We start from the raw sequence: 10,000 nt of genomic DNA, 5'->3' as shown, positions 1-10,000 counted from the left end.
AGCTTTCGGAACTATGTCCTTACAGCTGTTCTATGATATAGCCTACCATAGACTCTTAAAGTGCCTTATAATCTTAAACGGTTATGGTAACTATGGTTTGGCTTTATCAAAACATGTCGTGTAAGGTGTCTAACACTTTGGAATAATACCCCCATACCCTTTCTGGCAATGAGGATATGATTCCTCCCTTCTAGAGGGAGAAGACATGTTGAAACCTACTTACCCGGTTAAAGTTAACCAGAGCCCCAGCATCACAAAATGGATGCTGCTGCCACGACACAAGTCTGACCTCCTGCTGCTGGGAGTGATCCCAGCACGGGAGGCTTGGACAATAGGTTTCCTGCCTTGGGAATAGCGAGCACCACCCCAGACAGGCCTTAGTGTATTGGGGCAGGGAGGGATGAATGAAACGAGACTCTGCCTGGGGCACACAAGGTGTCCCATGCATAGTCCAGTTCAAACCGGTGCTGGGGCACAACAGCCCCAGTCCTGGCGTGAAACTGGACAAAGGGAAGGGGGTGTAACCACCCCCCTCCCAGGTCCCACGCATAAGGCGTGACCTAGCAGGCAACCCAGCCCCCAGATTAGTATAAGAGTGGTAGCTGGGCCCCAGGAGATTAGATTATCCTGAACCTGCAACTTGAACAGAAACTCTGGACCTTCGACATTCAACGAAAGAAGAAGACTGAAGAATCTCCCTTGTGGCCAAGGAGTGGCTACCCTGTGCAAACAGGCACCATCAGGAGACTTACCCTTTGCTTTGCTGAAGTTCTACGAGGGACCGACTGCAGAGCCCGACCAGAGCCTTGACTTCCAGACTTCTCCGACCCTGATCCACATCCACAGCCGAGCTGAGATCCGTGGAGGCGACGAGAGACGTGGGACCGGCTACCTGGGAAAAGTGGCGAGTATCTTCCAGCACAGCTTCTGAGGTACCCTCGAACTTGTGCACTGGGGATTGAGAAGCCCCAACCCCAAGCACCATCTGCACCGAAGATCAGCCCCCCACACTCCATGAGTCCTGCTTGGGGCCCTTCTGTATTTTCCTGCTTGCTGCGTCTGTCCGGTTGCTTGCCCGTTGGCTAGCGGCCTTTGCGATGACACGCCTTTGAATCTTCACTGCTGGTTTGGCTCCTCCAGACTGGCTCCCGCTCCTCTGCAAAAGAGAAGCACCCCAGACCTTCCTGGTCTGCACCAGAAGTAAGTCCTCCATTCTTCGTGGGTTCCGCTTGCCATGGCTTGGTGAGTCCTAGTTCGACTTCGACGCCGCCGACAGCAAGAGCCTTCGTGGAACAGCTCGCCTCCTGGTCCTGGTCGTCCTCGACGTCTCCTGGTACCCGTGGCTGCTACGACAAGCTTCACCTCTTCACCTGCAATCTTCACGACATCGCCTTGTTCCTTCCTGGTTCCACGTGGTCACTGGCTAGTGACCTTGACTCTGTCCCTTCTGCTTGCAGGTACCCTTCCTTCTTGATCCCGGCCTTGGGATCCACCGGACACTCTGCACTGACTGCCTGTCAGCAACTTTCCTTCAGGCATCCATAGAAGTCCACGACGAAACCCGACGCAAGTTCAAACCTATGCACCCGCAGCCCGTGGGCTAGGTAACTTGGGTACTTCGGAGCTCACAAGGGTAGTGACTATCCTAGGGTCTAGTTTCCGAGTCTCGACTTTCTAGCTACTCCAGAAGTGTCCTAAAACTGCTTATTTCAGAACTGTACTATTTCTATCGATTATACGCATTACGCGTGAGTGTTTCCACTCTGCACCTGAATTCCTTGGGCCTCCCACTTCCTAACTGTTGGTAGTGTAGTGTAGCACCAGCGATTCCCTAGGCCTAGGCCTATTCTATTTCCGTGACAGTGGTCTTTATACCACTTCTTTAGTATATGGTTTGCGTGGCCCCTAGGGCCTAACTGTATTACTTACCTGTGTGACTTAATGTATGCTTGAATAAGACTGTGTTGTACTTACCTCGAATCTCATAAAGAGTGCTGAGGGTTTGACTAGAATAAATACACTTTATTTTATATATATATATATCTGTTGTGGTGTCCTTTCATTTGGTATTCAAGGGATTATATATGGTATCACAGCTGGCTTCACATGCCATTCAGAGCTTAGCCTAAGACTGCTCTTGTCCATGCTACCACTAGGATAGCTGGTCTATAAGGTTGACTTTACAACCAATCACCATAAGGGTTGTTTGGACTGATATAAGGTGTACACTAGAACTAGTGACATCATACATCAGGCCAACTTCTCACATTGGTGAGCAGCGGTTGGGATCTGAGCTTGCTGTTGTAATACCATTGTAATCTTGAGATACTAAATTGAAAGATCGCCCAGATATTGTTTAGGTACATATAACATAGATTATAATACTTAAGTCCTACTGGACTTAGTTGTTGTAGGTTGAAGGGCCTAACACACCCTGACTACAACTACTAGAGAGGTTTAGTAGATACAACTAGTGTAGGTAGGTGCACACACCACACCCTCACTAGATCATGTCTCTGGGAGGAGATCAAGGAGATTCTCTCTCAGGAGGGGCAGGTATGAGAAAGATCCCCTCTAGATATGATACCCTAACTTTTCAGGAGATGAGACAATTGTGTACCTCCAGAAAGTTAAAACAGGGTGCAAACCCTACCCTCCTTCAGCTAGTACAGATCCTAGAGGAATATGATGCTCTTTGGGCCTCACAGGCTGGTACCCTAGGTACAGGGGAGGGTCTACCCGCTACAGATGAGTCAGATGGGACTTCAGATGAGGAGGTAGACAGCCAGGGCCAAGTAGGAAGACTTAGCCAGGCTAACCTAAGCTTACATGGGAGTTTGCATGGTGTCCCCCCATACAGACCCCCAAGTGGGCTCAACCAGAGAAGCAGGAGAGACAGATCCCCTTCAAGGGAATTCATCCACTCCCATGTCTCTAGCATTTCTAATGCCTCTTCTCACAGGGGAATGACTTCCCCCTAGAGAAAAGAGCATGAAGCCAGAATGAGGGAAGCTAATCTAAGGATTGAGAGGGAAGAACTTGCCCTTGCCAAGGAGAAGCTTGCTCTGGCTAGAGAGCAAAGGTTAATTGGGTTAGAACCCACTGGTGGCAACAATATCCCTAAGGATAGAGACAGGCACTATAATAATAGAAACCTGAGCAAGATTGTCCCTCCCTACAAGTGTGGGGATGACATCCACAAATGGATAACTGCTTTGGAGAGGGCTTGCAAAGTACAGCAGGTACCCCAAAGTCAGTGGGCAGCTATCTTGTGGCTCTCCTTCTCTGAGAAAGGTAGAGACAAGCTCCTAACAGTTAGTGATGAGGATGCAGACAATTACACTGTCCTGAAGAGTGCTCTAATTGATGGGTTTGGCCTAACCACCGAACAATACAGGTTGTTGTTCAGGGATACCCAGAAGACACAGACTCAGGACTGGACTGACTTTGTAGATTGTGCCACTAAGGCTCTGGAAGGCTGGCTAGTGGGAAGTAAGGTTAAGGACTATACAGGATTGTATAATTTGATCATGAGAGAACAAATCCTTAACAACTGTCAAAACCAGCTACTGCATCAACACCTGATTGATTCTGATCTGACTTCTCCCCAAGAATTGGGAAAGAAGGCAGATAGATGGGTAAGGACTAGAGTTAAGCAGAAAAACCAGAACCAGGGCGGTGATCCGAAAAAGGCAGACCAGAAGGGTAATGATCAGAAACAAAAAGACCAGAAGTCTTCACCAGGCCCCCAAAAGGCTCAGGAGGAGGGTGGTCCCAAAAAGGATAAAAAGAAAGATGGCCAAAAGAAACCATGGTGCAACTATTGTAAGTCCAACTCACATTGGTTTAGTGAGTGCACCAAAAAGGATAAGCCCCCAGCCACCATTGCCCCTAAGGCAACTGTACCCCCTAGTTCAGCTGTAAGTGGTGGTTCCCAGCAAAAGGGTGTAGTAGGGTTAACGCTGGGAACTGAGGAGGATTCTGGCCTAGTCAGAATACCTACTCAGGCTGTTCTGATCTGTGATGGGGACCTAGCTTTGTTATCTACTGTAGGCCCCAGTAACCTGGGCAAGTACAGACAGACTCCTTTTATCAACCAAAGAATGGCTCAGGCCTACAGGGACACTGGGGCTAGTGTCACAATGGTGACACCTGCCTGTGTGGACTCTGGACAGATCATACTAGGTGAGAACTCCCTAGTGACCAACGCTAGCAATGCCACTACCTCCCATAGTGTGGCAATTGTTAACTTCTCCTGGGGAGGGGTAACTGGCCTCAAGAAAGTTGTTGTTAGTTCAGACCTTCCTGTAGAGTGTTTACTGGGCAATGATCTTGAAACTTCAGTTTGGTCTGAAGTGGAGTATAGGACCCATGCAGAAATGCTGGGGATAGATGCACATGTCCTTGCTGTGACCAGGTCACAGGCCAAAAAGTGCACAACTGAGCAAGTGCTGGATCCTGGAACTGTGGAACAGTCACAACCCAAGAGAAAGAGCAGTAGGGTAAAGGCTGTGCCTTCCCCCCTGCCTCAGGTAGTGGATCAGCCCTCACAGGAGGATGATTCTGAGAGCCCTGAAGGAACTGTCCTAGAAGAACTTGAACATGATCAGGTTGAGTTTCTTGGGATAGGGGGACCTTCAAGGGCAGATCTGAGGCAGGCACAATTAGACTGCCCCTCTCTTGAACCCCTCAGACAGCAGGCTGCTGCTGAGGCTGCAGGGAATGCTCAAGGTACCCATCGAGTGTATTGGGATGAAGGGCTGCTGTATTCAGAGGCTAGAGACCCCAAGCCTGGTGCATCCAGGAGGTTGGTCATACCACTGAAGTTCAGAGGCTTCCTTCTTACCTTGGCTCATGATATTCCCCTTGCAGGACACTTAGGCCAGAACAAGACTTGGGACAGGCTTGTCCCTCACTTTCACTAGCCTCATATGTCAGAAGATACCAAGGAGTTTTGTCGCTCCTGTGTCACCTGCCAAGCCAGTGGCAAATCAGGTGGCACCACAAAGGCCCCCCTCATACCACTACCTGTGGTGGGGGTTCCCTTTGAAAGAGTGGGCATAGATATTGTAGGACCGATGGACCCACAAACAGCATCTGGGCACAGATTCATACTTGTGATAGTGGACCATGCCACCAGGTATCCAGAAGCTATTCTCCTGAGGACCACAACAGCTCCTGTTGTGGCAAGGGCCCTACTTGGAGTATTCTCCAGAGTGGGCTTTCCAAAGGAGGTCATTTCTGACAGAGGTGCCAACTTCATGTCAGGATACTTGACTGCAATGTGGAAGGAGTGTGGTGTGAACTACAAGTTCATCACACCCTATCACCCACAATGCAATGGGTTTGTTGAGAGATTCAACAAGACCCTAAAGGGAATGATAAAAGGTTTACCAGACAAGCTTAGGCGAAGATGGGACATCCTTTTACCCTGCCTTCTGTTTGCTTACAGAGAGGTCCCACAAAAGGGGGTTGGCTACAGCCCTTTTGAGCTTTTGTTTGGGCATCCTGTAAGAGGACCCCTATGTTTAGTAAGGGAAGGATGGGAGAGACCTCTCAGACAACCCAAACTTGATATAGTGGATTATGTACTTGGTCTCCGCTCCAGGATGGCAGAGTATATGAAGAAGGCTTCTAAAAACCTTGAGGCAAGCCGAGAACTCCAAAAAGCTTGGCATGACCAAAAGGCTGTGCTGACTATTTACCAGCCAGGGCAGAATGTGTGGGTGTTGGAGCCAGTGGCCCCAGCAGCACTCCAAGACAAATGGTCTGGACCCCACACTATTGTTGAGAAAAAGGGAGAAGTCACCTACTTGGTGGACCTTGGGACTCCCAGAAGCCCCCACAGGGTGCTTCATGTCAACAGATTGAAGGCATATGTTGACAGGGCAGACATGGGCTTACTCATGGCTACAGATGAGGGGCAGGAGGAAGAGAGTGACCCTCTCCCAGACCTTCTGACTCAGAACCCTGATGATGGCTCAGTTGATGGTGTGGTCTTTTCTGACAGCCTCACTGTCCATCAGCAACAGGACTGCAGACAAGTTCTGCAATCCTACAGACATATGTTCTCTCTGACCCCAAGTCAGACAAACTGGTGCACCCATGAGGTGGACACTGGTGACAGTCTGCCTGTGAAGAGTAAAATCTACAGGCAACCTGACCATGTCAGGGACTGCATAAAAGTTGAGGTACAAAAGATGTTGGAGCTGGGAGTCATTGAACCTTCAGAGAGCCCTTGGGCTAGTCCTGTAGTTCTTGTGCCAAAACCTCACACCCAAGATGGTAAGAGAGAGATGAGGTTTTGCGTGGACTACAGAGGTCTCAATGCTGTCACTAGGACAGATGCCCACCCAATACTTACGGCAGATGAGCTCATTGACAGACTGACAGCTGCTAAGTTTTTGAGCACATTTGACCTGACAGCAGGCTACTGGCAAATCAGACTAGCTGAGAATGCAAGGGCCAAAACTGCTTTCTCGACCCCAGGAGGACATTATCAATTTGTGGTAATGCCCTTTGGTTTGAAGAATGCACCTGCCACTTTCCAAAGGTTGGTGAATCAAGTCCTTACTTGATTGGATGATTACTGTGCAGCTTATCTTGATGATATTGCTGTCTTTAGCTCCACCTGGGAGGATCACCTGGTCCACCTGAGGAATGTTTTAGAGGCCCTGCAAAAGGCAGGCCTCACTATCAAGGCCACTAAGTGCCAGATAGGGTAGCGCAAGGTTGTATACCTGGGCCACCTAGTTGGTGGGGGTCAGGTTCAACCACTGGAGAGCAAGATCCAGACCATCAAGGACTGGACTCCTCCAACTACCCAGACTCAGGTCAGAGCTTTCTTGGGCCTGACTGGGTACTACAGAAAGTTTGTTAAGAACTATGGGTCCATTGTGACACCACTTAATGACTTGACCTCCAAGAAAATGCCAAAGAAAGTTCAGTGGACAGTAAGCTGTCAAAAAGCATTTGATGACCTGAAGCAGGCCATGTGCAGTGCACCTATTCTGAAAAGTCCAGACTACTCCAAAGAGTTTATTGTCCAGACAGATGCTTCTTAGTTGGGTGTGGGAGCTGTTCTTTCACAACTTAATATAGATGGTCAAGACCAGCCCATTGCTTTTATAAGTAGAAGGCTGACCTCTAGAGAGAAACGTTGGTCAGCTATTGAGAGGGAGGCCTTTGCTGTGGTTTGGGCCCTGAAGAAACTGAGGCCATACTTGTTTGGCACTCACTTCAAGATTCAGACAGACCATAAGCCCCTCTTGTGGCTAAATCAGATGAAGGGTGAAAATCCCAAACTTCTTAGGTGGTCCATTTCCCTACAGGGGATGGACTTCACAGTGGAACATAGACCTGGGACTGACCATGCCAATGCAGATGGACTCTCCAGATGTTTCCACTTAGAACATGAAGACTCAACTGGTCAAGGTTAGTTTAATGCCCCTACGTTTGGGGGGGGGGGGGTGGTGTAGGAGAGTAGGGTCTGCTTTCTATGTCTGCTGCGTGATTCCCAAACTGGTTTTCGTCCTGGGCAGGGCACCGATACCGCTCTTCTGGCAGTCGTTGAGGAAGCAAGGAGCATTCTGGATGCAGGAGGATCAGTGGCAGTGATCCTCCTGGACCTTAGTGCGGCCTTCGACACTGTGAACCATCAGGTGTTGATCCAACAACTGTCAGCTATTGGGGTTTTGGGTATCGCTCTGAAGTGGCTGACATCTTTTCTTCGTGACCGGACGTTCCAAGTCTGGGAAGGTAGTGAACGCTCGGCGTCTATCCCCCTCCAGTGTGGTGTGCCACAGGGCTCTTCTCTTAGCCCTACATTGTTTAATGTATATATGGCCCCCCTGGAGGATGTGGTGGCACCTTTTGGTTTTAAAATCGTCAGCTATGCTGACGACACGCAGCTGGTGGTCGCTCTCTCCCATCTTAATGACAACCTGCATGTCCGAAATCCATACTTGGATGTGTGACTCGGCTTTAAAGCTGAATGGTTCAAAAACTGAATTATTTTTTGCTAGGGAATAAAACCCCTTCGCTTCCTCTGACTAGCTGGCCTAGCTGTATGGGGGCTTTTCCGAGTCCCAGGAAGGAAATCAAGAGCTTAGGGATTTGGGTGGAGCAAGATCTCTCATTTAGGACACAGGCGAAGAAAACGGCGGGAGTCTGTTTTGGCCTTCTTCGTTCTGCGCGTAAAGTCATCCCCCTGCTTCCATGGCCTTCTAGGAAGCTGCTCATTCAGGGGCTGATTGTATCCAGATTAGACTTTAGTAATATTATCTATCTAGGCGCCCCTGAAGCGACTTTCAACAAACTCCAGCAGGTTCATAATGCTGCTGCAAGGCTGCTTATGAACACTCCTAGGATGCAGTCAGCGAATCCCGCATTGAAGGCCTTGCACTGGTTGCCGGTGCGGGAAAGGGTCAAATTTAAGGCTCTATGCCTAGCGCATAAAATTCTGCAGGGGAAGGGATCCCCCATTTTGAGGAATTTAGCCGTGCCTTATAAGGCTAATAGAGATCTCCGTTCCAACCAGAATTATCTGCTCCAAGTTCCCAGAGTGAAAAGGGCGCGGGCTGGCGGACGTAGATTTTCGGTTAATATTGCCTACTTGTGGAACGCGCTTCCAATGGGTCTGCGGTCTGAAACGAGTTTGGGTCGGTTTCGGAAACTTCTGAAAACTTTTCTTTTTCCTGCTTGACGTTCCTGACTTCTTAGCCGTTTTTCTCTGGTCGTTTGCTCTGGACAAGCGCTGGGATGCCCTAGGGTAACTATGCGCTATATAAAAACTGCATTCATTCATTCATTCATTATGTTCACCCCCACTTTTTGCTTTTGCTTTACTGGTTTTCGACTTAGATGTGGCAGTGGGCCTGCTAATCAGACCCACAGCCCTGCTGTTCTCTCTCTAAATTAATACTATGTGCTTTAGGTGCATAACCCATTTGGATAGGATCACCTTATTGGCCCCTGTACAGTGTACCTTAGGTACCCAGGGCATAGGTGTACCCTAGGCCTACCAGGGGCTGCAGCATGTATTATGCCACCCCTGGCCTGGCCTTCCATTATGACACAACTGGCTGATCACTCAGCTGGGGCAAGGTCGTGTAATCACCCCTTGTTTAGGTGTAGTATTCCTATACCTATCTTATATATAGACACATGTGTACCTATCAGCCACTCCTATGGCAGGCCTTAACAATCCTGGAGGCAGAGTGCTTGGTAACATGTGAGATGGTGCTCTAGCATGAGCTGAGCCTGTCTGCAGCTTTCGGAACCATGTCCTTACAGCTGTTCTATGATATAGCCTACCATAGACTCTTAAAGTGCCTTATAATCTTAAACGGTTATGGTAACTATGGTTTGGCTTTATCAAAACATGTCGTGTAAGGTGTCTGACACTTTGGAATAATACCCCCATCCCATTTCTGGGGATGAGGATTTTATCCCTCCCTTCTAGAGGGAGAAGACATGTTGAAACCTACTTACCCGGTTAAAGTTAACCAGAGCCCCAGCATCGCAAAATGGATGCTGCTTCCACGACACAAGTCTGACCTCCTGCTGCTGGGAGTGATCCCGGCATGGGAGGCTTGGACAATAGGTTTCCTGCCTTGGGAGGTGCGAGCACCACCCCAGACAGGCCTTAGTGTATTGGGGCAGGGAGGGATAAATGAAACGAGACACTGCCTGGGGCACACAAGGTGTCCCATGCATAGTCCAGGTCAAACCGGTGCTGGGGCACACCAGCCCCAGTCCTGGCATGAAACTGGACAAAGGGAAGGGGGTGTAACCACCCCCCTCCCAGGTCCCACCCATAAGGCGTGACCTAGCAGGCAACCCAGCCCCCCAGATTAGTATAAGAGTGGTAGCTGGGCCCCAGGAGATTAGATTATCCTGAACCTGCAACTAGAACAGAAACTCTGGACCTTCGACATTCGACGAAAGAAGAAGACTGAAAAATCTCCCTTGTGGCCAAGGAGTGGCTACCCTGTGCAAA

This window comes from Triturus cristatus, chromosome 1_1 (genome assembly GCF_964204655.1).
Source record: "Triturus cristatus chromosome 1_1, aTriCri1.1, whole genome shotgun sequence".
NCBI classification, from domain to species: Eukaryota; Metazoa; Chordata; class Amphibia; order Caudata; family Salamandridae; genus Triturus; species Triturus cristatus.
This window is presented reverse-complemented; position numbering follows the sequence as displayed.